We start from the raw sequence: 6524 nt of genomic DNA on the forward strand, positions 1-6524 counted from the left end.
AGCGAATTCATGACCCGAAGTACGAATGCCGGTCAGGCCGTCCATCGAGCCAAAGTGGGCGCCCCAAAAAACTCCTTCACGGATTATCGCGAATATGTAGGCAACAAAAATGGATTTCCTGCGATGCACGTCACGGCCAAAAATCGTGAACGACGACCTTCTCCACCATTCACGGAGCCGTCGTCCAGCCGTATATTGCGAACAAGGATTCGCGCACGGGCGCCGACGAACCCGCGTCAACGCGAGAAGTCCAGTAAGCCTTATCATTTAGAGAAAAGAGAACACGTAACAAGGATTCTATAGGTGAACCTGCGGAAGGATCATTGTTGATGTCTGTCCCGGCAGACAACAGTGAATTCGTGATCCGACGTACGAATGTCGGTCAGGCTGTCCATCGAGATAGAGTGGGCGCCCAAAAAAACTCCTGCACGGATTTTCGCGAATATGTAGGCAGTAAAAATGGATTTCCTGCGATGCACGTCGCGGCCAAAAATTGCGAACAACGACCTTGTCCGCCGTTCACGGACACGTCGTCAAGCTGTATATTGCGAACAAGGATTCGCGCACGGGCGCCGACGAAGCCGCGTCAACGCGAGAAGTCGAGTAAGCTTTATCGTTTAGAGAAAAGAGAACCCGTAACAAGGATTCTATAGTTGAACCTGCGAAAGGATCATTGTCGATGTCTGTCTCGGCAGACAACAGCGAATCGTGACCCGACGTACGAATTCCGGTCAGGCCGCCCATCGAGACAGAGTGGGCGCCCCAAAAAACTCATGCACGGATTTTCGCGAATATGTAGGCAGCAAAAATAGATTTCCTACGATGCACGTCGCGGCAAAAAATCGCGAACGACGACCTTGTCCGCCGTTTACGGACCGGTCGTCCAGCCGTATATTGCGAATAAGGATTCGCGCACGGGCGCGACGAACCCGCGTCAACGTGAGAATTCGAGTAAGCCTTATCGTTTAGAGAAAAGAGAACTCGTAACAAGGATTCTATAGTAGAACCTGCTAAAGGATCATTGTCGATGTCTGTTCCGGCAGACAACAGCGTATTCGTGACCCGACGTACGAATGCCGGTCAGGCCGCCCATCAAGATAGAGTGGGCGCCACAAAAAACTTCTGAACGGATTTTTGCGAACATGTAGGCAGCAAAAATGGATTTCCTGCGATGCACGTCGCGGCCAAAAATCGCGAACGACAACCTTGTCTGCCGTTCACGGACTCGTCGTCCAGCCGTATATTGCGAACAAGGATTCGCTCACGGGCGCCGACGAACCCGCGTCAACGCAAGAAATCGAGTAAGCCTTATCGTTTAGAGAAAAGAGAACTCGTAACAAGGATTCTATAGTTGAATCTACGAAAGTATCATTGTCGATGTCTGTCCAGGCATACAACAGCAAATTCGTGACCCGACGTACGAATGCCGTTCAGGCCGTCCATCGAAACAGAGTGGGCGCCCAAAAAAACTCCTACACGGATTTTCGTGAATATGTAGGTAGCAAAAACGGATTTCCTGCGATGCACGTCGCGACCAAAACTCGCGAACAACGACCTTGTCCACCGTTCACGGACCCGTCGGCCAGCCGTATATTGCAAACAAGGATTCGCGCACAGGCGCCGACGAACCCGCGTGAACGCGAGAAGTCGAGTAAGCCTTATCGTTTAGAGAAAAGAGAGCACGTAACAAGGATTCTATAGGTGAACCTGCAGAAGGATCATTGTCGATGTCTGTCCAGGCAGAAAACAGCGAATTCGTGACCCGACGTACGAATTTCGGTCAGGCCGCCCATCGAGACAGAGTGGGCGCCCCAAAAAACTCCTGCACGGATTTTCGCGAATATTTAGGCAGGAAAAATGGATTTCTTGCGATGCACGTCGCTGCCAAAAATCGCGAACGACGAACTTGTCCGCCGTTCACGGACCCGTCGTCCAGCCGTATATTGCGAACAAGGATTTGCGCACGGGCGCCGATGAACCCGCGTCAACATGAGAAGTCGAGTAAGCCTTATCGTTTAGAGAAAAGAGAACACGTAACAAGGATTCTATAGGTGAACCTGCGGAAGGATCATTGTCGATGTCTGTCCCGGCAGACAACAGAAAATTCGTGACCTGACGTACGAATGCTAGTCAGGCCATCCATCGAGAAAGAGTGGGCACCCCAAAAAACTCCTGCACGGATTTTTGCTAATATGTAGGCAGGAAAAATGGATTTCTTGCGATGCACGTCGCGGCCAAAAATCGCAAACTACGACCTTGTCCCCCGTTCACGGACCCTTCATACAGCCGTATATTGCGAACAAGGTTTCACGCATGGGGGCCGACGAACCCGCGTCAACGCGAAAAGTCGAATAAGCCTTATCGTTTAGAGAAACGAGAACTCGTAACAAGGATTCTATAGTTGAACCTGCGAAATGATCATTGTCTATGTCTGTCCCGGCAGAAAATAGCGAATTCGTGACCCAACGTACGAATTTCGGTCAGGCCGCCCATCGAGACAGAGTGGGCGCCCCAAAAAACTCCTGCACGGATTTTCGCGAATATGTAGGCAGGAAATATGGATTTCATGCGATGCACGTCGCGGCCAAAAATCGCGAACGACGACCTTGTCCGCCGTTCACGGACCCGTCGTCCAGCCGTATATTGCCAACAAGGATTCGCGCACGGGCGCTGACGAACCCGCGTCAACGCGAGAAGTCGAGTAAGCCTTATCGTTTAGAGAAAAGAGAACTCGTAACAAGGATTCTATAGTTGAACCTGCGGAAGGATCACTGTCGATGTCTGTCGTGGCAGATAACAGCGTATTCGTGACCCGACGTAAGAATGGCGGTCAGGCCGTCCATCGAGACAGAGTGGGCGCCCCAAAAAACTCCTGCATGGATTTTCGCGAATATGTAGGCAGCAAGAATGGATTTCCTGCGATGCACGTCGCGGCAAAAAATCGCGAACGACGACCTTGTCCGCCGTTCACGGATCTGTCGTCCAGCCGTATATTGCCAACAAGGATACGCGCACGGGCGCTGACGAACCCGCGTCAACACGAGAAGTCGAGTAAGCTTTATCGTTTAGAGAAAAGAGAACACGTAACAAAGATTCTATAGGCGAACTTGCGGAAGGCTCATTGTCGATGTCTGTCCCGGCAGACAACATCAAATTCGTGACCCGACGTACGAATGCGAGTCAGGCCGTCCATCGAGAAAGAGTGGGCACCCCAAAAAACTCCTGCACGGATTTTCGTGAACATGTAGGCAGCAAAAATGGATTTCCTGCGATGCACGTCGCGGCCAAAAATCACAAACGACGACCTTGTTCGCCGTTCATGGACCCGTCGTACAACCGTATATTGCGAACAAGGTTTCGCACACGGGCGCCGACAAACCCGCGTCAACGCGAGAAGTCCAGTAAGCCTTATCGTTTAGAGAAAAGAGAACTCGTAACAAGGATTCTATAGTTGAACCTGCGAAAGGATCATTGTCGATGTCTGTCCCGGCAGACAACAGCGAATTCGTGACCCGACGTATGAATTTCGGTCAGGCTGCCCATCGAGACAGAGTGGGCGCCCCAAAAGACTCCTGCACGGATTTTTGCGAATATGTAGGCAGGAAAAATGGATTTCCTGCGATGCACGTCGCGGCTGAAAATCGCGAACGACGACCTTGTCCGCCGTTCACGGACCCGTCGTCCAGCTGTATATTGCGAACGAGGATTCGCGCAGGGGTGCCGACGAACCCGCGTCAACGCGAGAAGTCGAGTAAGCCTTATCGTTTAGAGAAAAGAGAACTCGTAACAAGGATTCTATAGTTGAACATGCGGAAGGATCATTGTCAATGTCTGTCGCGGCAGACAACAGCGAATTCGTGACCCGACGTACGAATGCCGGTCAGGCCGTCCATCGAGACAGAGTGTGCGCCCCAAAAAACTCCTGCACGGATTTTCGAGAACATGTAGACAGCAAAAATGGATTTCCTGCGATGCACGTCGCGTCCAAAAATCGCGAACGACGACCTTGTCCGCCGTTCACGGACCCGTCCTCCAGCCGTATATTGCGAACAGGGATTCGCGCACGGGAGCCGACGAACCCACGTCAACGCGAGAAGTCGAGTAAGCTTTATCGTTTATAGAAAAGAGAAGTCCTAACAATGATTCTATAGTTGAACCTGCGAAAGATCATTGTCGATGTCTGTACCGGCAGAAAACAGCGAATTCGTGACCCGACGTACAAATTCCGGTCAGGCAGCCCATCGAGACAGAGTGGGCGCCCCAAAAGACTCCTGCAAGGATTTTCGCGAATATGTAGGCAGGAAAAATTGATTTCCTGCGATGCACGTCGCGGCCAAAAATCGCGAACGACACACTTGTCCGCTGTTCACGGACCCGTCGTCCAGCCGTATATTGCCACCAAGGATTTGGGCACGGGCGCTGATGAACCCGTCTCAACACGAGAAGCCGAGTAAGCCTTATCGTTAATAGAAAAGAGAACTCGTTACAAGGATTCTATAGTTGAACCTGCGAAAGGATCATTGTCGATGTCTGTCGTGCCAGACAACAACGAATTCGTGACCCGACGTACGAATGCCGGTCAGGCCGTCCATCGAGACAAAGTGTGAGCCCCAAAAAACTACTGCACGAATTTTCACGAATATGTAGGCAGCAAAAATGGATTTCCTGCGATGCACGTCGCGGGCAAGAATCGCTAACGACGACCTTGTCCGCTGTTCAAGGACCCGTCGTCCAGCCGTATATTGCGAACGAGGATTCACGTAGGGGCGCCGACGAACCCGCATCAATGCGAGAAGTCGAGTAAGCCATATCGTTTAGAGAAAAGAGAACTCGTAACAAGGATTCTATAGTTGAACCTGCGGAAGGATCATTGTCGATGTCTGTCGCGGCAGACAACAGCGAATTCGTGACCCCACGTACGAATGCCGGTCAGGCCGTCCATCGAGACAGAGTGGGCGCCCCAAAAAACTCTTGCACGGATTTTCGCGAATATGTAGGCAGCAAAAATTTATTTCCTGCGATGCACGTCGCGGCCAAAAATCGCGAACGACGACCTAGTCCGCCATTCACGGACCCGTCGTCCAGCTATATATTGCGAACAAGGATTCGCGCACGGGCGCCGACGAACCCGCGTCAACGCGAGAAGTCGAGTAAGCCTTATCACTTAGAGAAAAGAGAACTCGTAACAAGGACTCTATAGTTGAACCTGCGAAAGGATCATTGTCGATGTCTGTCCCGGCAGACAACAGCGAATTCGTGACCCGATGTACGAATGCCGGTCAGGCCGTCCATCGAGACATAGTGGGCGCCCTAAAAAACTCCTGCACGGATTTTTGCGAGTATGAAGGCAGCAAAAATGGATTTCCTGAGATGCACGTCGCGGCCAAAAATCGCCAACAACGACCTAGTCCGCCGTTCACGGACACGTCGTCCAGCCGTATATTGCGAACAAGGATTCGCGCACGGGCGCTGACGAACCCGCGTCAACGCGAGAAGTTGAGTAAGCCTTATCGTTTAGAGAAAAAAGAACTCCTAAAAAGGATTCTATAGTTAAACTTGCGAAAGGATCATTGTCGATGTCTGTCGCGGCAGACAACAATGAATTCGTGACTCGACGTACGAATGCCGGTCAGGTCGTCCATCGAGGCAGAGTGGGCGCCTAAAAAAACTCCTGCACGGATTTTCGCGAATATGTAGGCAGCAAAAATGGATTCCCTGCGATGCACGTCGCGGCGAAAAATCGCGAACGAGGACCTAGTCCGCCGTTCACGGACCCGTCGTCTAGCATTATATTGCGAACAAGGATTCGCGCACGTGCATCGACGAACCCGCGTCAACGCGAGAAGTCGAGTAAGCCTTATCGTTTAGAGAAAAGAGAACTTGTAATAAGGATTCTATAGTTGAACCTGCGAAAGGATCATTGTCGATGTCTGTACCGGCAGACAACAGCGAATTCGTGACCCGACGTACGAATGCCGGTCAGGCCGTCCATCGAGACATAGTGGGCGCCCTAAAAAACTCATGCACGGATTTTCGCGAGTATGAAGGCAGGAAAAATTTATTTCCTGCGATGCACGTCGCGGCCAAAAACCGCGAACGACGACCTAGTCCGCCGTTCACGGACCCGTCGTCCGGCCGTATATTGCGAACGAGGATTCGCGCAGGGGCGCCGACGAACCCGCGTCATTGCGAAAAGTCGAGGAAGCCTTATCGTTTAGAGAAAAGAGAACTCGTAACAAGAATTCTATAGTTGAACCTGCGAAAGGATCATTGTCGATGTCAGTCGCGGCAGACAACAGCGAATTCGTGACCCGACGTACGAATGCCGGTTAGGCCGTCCATCGAGACAGAGTGGGCACCCGAAAAAACTCCTGAGCGGATTTTTGCAAATATGTTGGCAGCAAAAATGGAATTCCTGTGATGCATGTCGCGGCCAAAAATCGCGAACGACGACCTTGTAACAAGGTTCACGGACCCGTCGTCCAGCCGTATATTGCGAACGAGTATTCGCGCAGCGGCGCCGA

This window comes from Andrographis paniculata, unplaced genomic scaffold (assembly GCF_009805555.1).
Source record: "Andrographis paniculata isolate CXL003 unplaced genomic scaffold, ASM980555v1 Contig18END, whole genome shotgun sequence".
Classification (NCBI taxonomy): Eukaryota; Viridiplantae; Streptophyta; class Magnoliopsida; order Lamiales; family Acanthaceae; genus Andrographis; species Andrographis paniculata.